The following is a 7669-nucleotide window of genomic DNA, read 5'->3' as shown; positions in this document are numbered from 1 at the left end:
CTAGAGGGTGCTCCATTGTGGCCACAATTTAGCGGCCTGGTGTTTTGCTTGAGGGGTTGAAGGTCTCGCCCAAATGTCACCTGCTCATGCTGTCCAAGCAGAAGGTCTCCTGCTTAACCCGACCATTACAAGAGAAAACAAACTGCAGACATGGAATCACCAGACATGTGTGTTTCAGCTAGAAAGCTGTAGACAGTTGTATCATTCGTGGATAGTAAAATAAGTCTAAGAATGCTGGAAGAATGACAGGTACCCCATAGGAAACTCCCCCATTGATAAAAAAACAGGACAATATCCCAATTATTTTAGCCTTATTAGTGAAAATATGGTCTTTGATAAAACATGATGCTGAAAAACAAAAGAATAAGTGCTAAAATGTGCTAATGGTCTAAAGTGCCAATGTTCCGGTAGTTGTAGCAATTAGAGATAATGCAATTGCAGAAAATGTGCTTTGACATCATGTGTACAAATTTGCACAGATTAACTGAATTTAAGAACAACGCCAAACCAGAATCAAATCCTTATTATTCTCATGCTGAAGATCGCTGACAGCCCTGTGGGGCATCGTAGCATCACCCAGGGAGGGAGAGTTTCCGTTTGTACTGTTTCACCCTCTCCATCGTGCACGAGCAGCTCCTGCAGCCTGCCTGTGCTAGCGTAAGCTGTGCACTGCTCCGGTGCAATACCTGCGCTAGCTACTTAAGCTGCGCAGTGCTCCTGCGGCCTGCCTGTGCTAGCCACATAAGCTATGCAGTGCCCGGGTGCAGTGCCCGCACAGCTCAGCTGGTCAACGCCAGAGGGAGAAGAAATGATGACATGCCATTTGGAGGTTTCCCATGGTCCTTTGCTCATGCCCAGCCCTGCCTGGGGGAAGGAAAAAAAAACATGTGATCATTTATGACAGCTTTTCACTTTGCTTTCTCACACATGGATTTCACAACACCCATTTATTTGGTTTCTCTCGTATTTTCTACGTGTCACTAAAGATTACCGAACACCTCACACAAGAAATTGATTTGCGAAGCTTGACAAACATGTTTGTGGGGAATGGCCCAAGAGGCTAAATGAATTCAGCAGACGCTGTAATGAACTGAAACCAAGACTGACAGACTGACAGATGAAGATTTAGGAGGTGGGAGATCTGTTTTCAGATCTGTTCACCTTATTCCCCTGGCCTCAGGGCTTGTGCGTATGATACATTGGGCTGTGTTCAGTAAGAACACACAGATTTCAAGGTCCTGACAGAACACAGGCTTTGAGTTTTGTGTGTAAGTGTTTGGCAAAATGTTGAGTTTTTATGTGCGTGTAAATGCGTGTATGCATGTGTTGTATGGGCATGTGTGCTCACGTGTGTGTGTGTGTGTGAGTGTGTATGTGTGTGCATGCACATGAAAGAGTGTGAATGTGTGAAAGTATGCAAGTGTGTATATGAGTGAGAGTGTGTTTGTGTATGTGGTGTGTGATGGATTATGTCTGCTTGCATGTGTATGTGTGTGCATGTGTGTATGTATTTGTGTATATTTGTGTGTGTGTGTGTGTGCACATGCATATGAAAGAGTGTGTATGTGTGCAAGTATGCAAGAGTGTATGTGAGTGAGTGAGTGTGTGTGTGTGCATGTGATGAGTGTGAGAGTGAGTCTGTCTGCTTGCATGTGTATGTGTCGTGTGATTGTGTGTGTGTGTGTGTGTGTGTGTGTGTGTGTGTGCACCTGTGCGCTCCTGTGCGTGTGTGTGTTACAGAGACAGCAGAGAGTGCTCTGCATTGGATTGAGGGATTAAGAGCAGGTGAAGAGGCAGGCCGTGCTGTTTCCTCAGATGCATTAATGCAGAGTCAGAGCTCAAACCCATTTTACCGCTTCTGCCCTGCGCACAGTCACAGTCTCTACCCCTCTCTCAGCCTTCCCCCTGCTTCTGCTACCGTCCATCATCACCTTCTACCCTTTCCTTTCCAATCACAAATCCTGGTGCATGCTGGGAAATGTCTGAGAGCCACTACGGTGCTTCTGTCTGTTTAACGCTACACTTCTCTGCTGTCTTGGCATCATTTTCCATGATGGATAAACCAAAGCTACACAGACCACACTAAGGAATCATCGTCAGATTGGTGTGCATTCGTGCTGGTTTACTCTCCGACCTTAATTTCACTAATTATTCATTTACTGTACTGTGATGCACTGCACACTTCTGCCAATAAAGAAGCAGAACTGAAAACAATGCCTGTGCTAAGAAACAGGCTCAAAATTATATCACTGCAGTGTGCTTTGACAAATGCAAAAAGTGATATCAGTGTAAAGTACACAGATGAACCCAGTTAATTCAACCGATGGGTAAAATTGGTCAGGTCATGGGTGAAAAAAGAAAATACAAAGAAGCATAAACATGGGCCAGCATGATTCATATTTGATGCCATTGCTCTACAGCGCCCTCCAGTGTTTGGAGGCCCAGTTTCCTGTGTTGGATTGCTGTTTTTTGTAAGGGGTGGGGGGGAAGGCGGGTGTGGTTGAGGGGGAGCAGCCCGTCTCTCTTTCTGTGTGGGCATGTTCCTCATTACACGGGGCCTTCATTAAGTCCTTTAAGGCATCTGTGTGAAATAAGAGCGTGGGGGGAGCGGGCCCTTTGTTAGCGGGGCCCCCAGATGATGCCAGACCCCAGTCGTCCATCACGCTGTCAGAAGGGGGACCCCCCAGAGGAGCCGCAGCCGCAGCGGCCCATGCATATGCAAGCGGCACCCCGAAAACCCCCCTAAATCACAATAAATGTGTCTCCGGAAAGGAAATGAGTCCTTTTAGGACCACATTTCAAAATGTGTTAATAAAGAGAATAAAGATGTCCCCTCGTGGTGCTCCCCAGGGGGCACTGTGAGCCCTGACTCTTATAGGGATGGCAAATGCTCTTTCTGCAGTCTGCTACCACTCTACTTTGAGCCCTGAGCGTTATAAACTTTGGGAATTTAAGTTTTAAATTGAAGTTTGCTTTCTCACTTTCTGCTATACTATAACGTTCTCACCTCTGATTGGGGATTAGTCTGTTTTTTATTTGGCATGGACAGTGTCAGTTGCTCAACAATGATAATGCATCCAGGGCATTGAAGCAGTTTTTGAGTTAGCTCAAATATCCTATATTAATTTTAACTAGTTGAAATGTGAATTTCTATATCTATGTTAGCCATGAACAGAATTATATATGTATTATTATGTATTGCAGTGCTTCTGTCTTTCCCTATACATTTGTTGATGTAAATGGATTTTAATTAGGGATACAATACTGCCAAATGCAACAACAAACAAAAATCCCATAATGCAACGATTGTATGTCTCTGAACAGAGCAGCACAATTAGCTTAATGAAGTGGTCTTTGTCCGTGACGCCATTGAGCCTCTCGCTGTGTCTCAATGCGTAAGTGAGTCAGCATTGTGTCACGGCTGTGAGTGGTCCTCGGGGCGGGGGCGGGGCTGTCTGAAGGCTGTTTGGCTGTCGAGACCCCACGGGGCTGCCGAAATCGGTAAACCTCCCGACCGGCCCCCCCGCTGTCCCTCCCGTCCGTCCTGAGATATCGCTCGCTAGGCGCTGTCAAAAACATGCCCGCCCATACGGGACGGCAGAGTTTCCCGGGTAACCACAGTGTTTCCCCGGTCACAGGCCGAAGGTAGCAAAGCTGAGGCTGCGCTCAGTACAGCAGTCCTCAGTGGTACTGGTTAGGGAACCGGGCCTGTAATGCCCCGGTGGGTGACTGCTGACCCCTTATGAAAAAAAACCACATGTGAACTTACCTTTTCACACATAAACTTCACACAATTTCACATGTGGATTTCACAATTTCACACATGAAATTGGAATCTTCTCATGTGATTGGCTTTTTTCACGTGTGAATGAAAATTTCCACGTGCAAAAACGAAACATGTGACAGGAAACAACGTTAAATTTCATGTCCTCACGTGACTGAATTTTTCAAATGTGAACTGAAGTTTTCGCATGGGAAAGTAAAACATGGCTTCCGATAGCGTAGGCTACCTTTTCCTGCTCTCGTCTTATAAGTAGGATTTTCATAGTTCACATATGTACTCTTCACATGTCAGGGGTTCACATGTAGTTTTTGGACATGGTTTTTAAACACGTAAATTATTTTGTGAGGGATGTGCCCTTGGCCAGCTATCCAGCTGTTAGAATGTACAGAATGGGAAGATGTAAGTGATGTGAGCGGGTCTGGATGAAACCATCTGGCACAGTCCCTCCTCATTAAGTCCAACTAAGCTCTGCTTCTTTGATTTTTCCCCTTGAGAAAACTGACTTAATTTGCGAGTTGCAATTATAAATACCTATTAAAGATGCAAGTGTAAACGATAACTTCTGAGGGGACCTCTAGGTGGGCTTTTTAATACACTGGAAGATTCGGTATCGTATGAATCCATGGACTCCAGTAACTCCTGGTTTATTCCCTAACACTTCCTGGCAATTTTCTAAACTCCTTTCTCCTAGATTAGCAGTTACTGCTTTGGAATTAGACAAATATTACATTAAAAAAACATTTTAAAAATTATGAAATGAGACATGTTCTCATTTTCTGTTAGTAGCACTAACAGACAAAGCGGCAACGCCAGGATTTTGATGAGTCAGATCTGAGCGGGGAAATAACAGCCGGTTTCTGCTGTAATTAAGCCTGGTGACGGTGACCTACAGCCCATCAATTCATTACACTAATAAAAGACCTGCTTACCTTGCAGCTAAAGACCGTGTAACAACTGATTTGTACCTTGAATTAGTGGTGCTGCAGCACAGTAAAGCCTGGGCAATGGCCAGAAATGCAGCCAACGTGTACATTTACAGGAGATGGCATCAGGAGAAACCGCCCACACAGCGTTACAGTGAACGCACCGTATAAGAATTAAAAAAAGGGGTAGCGCACTTTAAAAAGTATGCACCCTACAAGACGGATAAACAAGTAGATAAATATAACTCATGAATGTGATATATTTTTGCTTTATTCATTTTCGTTCAGAGCAAAGAGATCATTCACACTTTCTCTTCCAGTGACAGAGCTGCTGCATAGGCTAGTTCTGGGGGAAAAAAATCTCACTCATAATTTGGGTTTCCGAATAAAAAGCCAGACTGGTATATTTGTCAATTTATGCAGTGTTGTGATGATGGAAGATTCCGTCTAATGTTTAAAAAAAAAAAACTCGGAAATGTCACTCTGGAAGGTTCTCTAGCAAGCCAGTTTCTTTCTGCTGGTTTTCTTCTCACATTTGGAGTATATAAATTTGTACCGAAGTAGCAGAATGCCGGATTTATTTTCCTGTTTTTATATTTTGGCTATCGCTTTCATAGTCATCACACAACCATTCAGCCACAACCTATTATGTATTCCCAAAGACCCATTCTCATAGCAGACTCCATTTCCTCAGTGTGTTAGTGTAAATACCTGAGACATAACCGGGCTCCGGTATTTAGTAGCTAAAATGAACAGTAGAAGAAACACCTGACAGTGGGAGGAGTCAGGTTCATTGCCCTATTTTTCAGCTATTCCCCATTCTTCCTGCTTCAATAAGGAGACATAAAAGCTTCTAAAGGAGCAAACCGGCCTCCCCCCAACAGTGAATACCCAGCTCATCACTGGGACAATGGGAGGTGAAGCGCCCCACTAATTCAGAATGTGATCACGGACACGCCCCCTCCTTTTTGTTTAAGCTGGTCGTTGGCTACGTGCTCCTCGCCCGGCCAGATGGGCAAATCCATAATGCAGAGGTGAAATTAGTGTCCCCTCCAAGACCCATCCTTACACGCGCACACTCCCGTCTCATCTCTGCCTGTGATGACGGGCCGACCAATGGGATTCCTGGCTCGCCTAATTAAGCGCAGCTTTGCGAGCGGCAGGCGTGATGGGTTTCCTAGCGCTCGGGAGAGGCCCGCACCTGGGGAGGCTACCTGTTGCCCACCCCCCTCATCAGCCCCTGTGGTGCAGGACCCAGCTGTTTGCCTGGAGCATGGGGGGTGGGGGGGGGGGGGGGAGTGGAGGGGGGTGTGAATGGTGCGGCATGTTCCCCAGGCTCGATGGCGCATGGCGATTGAGAACAATGTTGTTGTAAGGACTTCAATGGACCTGGCAGATCTCCCCTGTGTGAATGATCCAGCATCAGACACATCACATATAAACACACACACACACGCACCCACACACATGCACACACACACACAAGGACACACACATACACACATACACAGCAGCAGCAGCCATGCTTTGCCTGCTAAAATGTGGCAGAGACATGTATAAGCTCAGACTGATGTGCTGAGCGTGGATGTGAAGAGAATGACAGTGTGGCTGTGGAAAGGAGAAGCAGGCATTTGGTTTTAAATAGTTTTTATTTAAATTAAAAAAAATTCAACTTAGTGCTGCCAACATATGCTTTAAATAGATGGCGTCTGCTACAGTGTTGCTGGAAGCTTTCAATTTGTCCGTTCTGCTCTGGTTTTAATTAATGCTCCATGTTCAGTGACTGCAGTCCATCCAAATCCAATTTTCAGTATATAATCTGATTACAGTGCTCAGCCCTGGTCATGCTACTTTTTACAAGTTATTTGTGAAGCAAACACCTATATTGCTTTCCTGTGTTGTAAAATTAATAATTGATCATCCTCTGTTGTACATACCTTGTATTAATATTATTATGAACACTTTCATGGCAGTAACTGTCAGCAATTATTATGATATGGTGATGTTGTTACATTGAGTAATAGGCCATTGTAATAGCAAAACTTTTATACAGTTAAATTACTGTATCGCAGAAATCAACGCCGACTTTAAGGATTGAAAAGTATTTGCCCACATTAATTCATCTGTAATAGTTTTGCAAAGGTCTACTTGAAAACATACTGCAGTATGAAGAGCACAATCACAAATGCTGCGTCTACGTCCAAGTACCAGAGATAATGTTTTCCCCAATCAATACCTCGCGCACATCCACCGTTACATCGATGGTGTTTTCTCTCTTCACTGTGATTGGAATGACCTTGGCCACGTTCTACCTCTGCAGCCTTTAACTGCATCGATTGAAAGAGAGAGCGGACAGCGCTCGCAAGTGTGTCTGGCCTGTTTGTTCTGAGCTGATTAAAGTGCCGGAGTTTTCCTAGTTTTTCAGCACTTAAAAGACGTCTTCGGGATCAGAGCCCGGAGTCTGGGGTCAGCAAGCGAGAAGTGAGCCAGATTTAAATTAGCACTGGGGTTTGGGAAGGGTTGGGTGGGGGTGGGGGGGGTTGTCATAATGCATATTTAAAGCACGATTTGCATTTTATTTTGTAAATTAGCTTTTGTCGGGGTTACACAAATTAATGAAAAAATTCATAAAAATGCAAATGGCTGAAGGCTAAAAATGATGGATGGGAGACAGAGGAGGGGGGGAGTTGTTTTCTGAGCTAATGTCCGAGGGCTAACGGCTAATTGTTCCTTTGTTGTGCGATTAGGAGGGAGTTTGCTCTTGGATTAGAAAGACAGGCCACTTGGCTGGACGGTGAGGTTTGTTTAACTTTGTTTTCGCTGCTCTCGGTCCCTCCCTCGTTCTTTAGAGAGCAGATAAGCCCTTAGTGATCTCTGGAGTGTCAGTCCTGTCATGGCCTCTTTCTTTCTCTCTCTCTCTCTCTCTCTCTCTCTCTCTTTTCTTTGTACTTCTTTCTAACCT

This window comes from Anguilla rostrata, chromosome 12 (assembly GCF_018555375.3).
Source record: "Anguilla rostrata isolate EN2019 chromosome 12, ASM1855537v3, whole genome shotgun sequence".
NCBI lineage: Eukaryota > Metazoa > Chordata > Actinopteri > Anguilliformes > Anguillidae > Anguilla > Anguilla rostrata.
Note: the sequence above shows the minus strand (reverse complement) of the source record.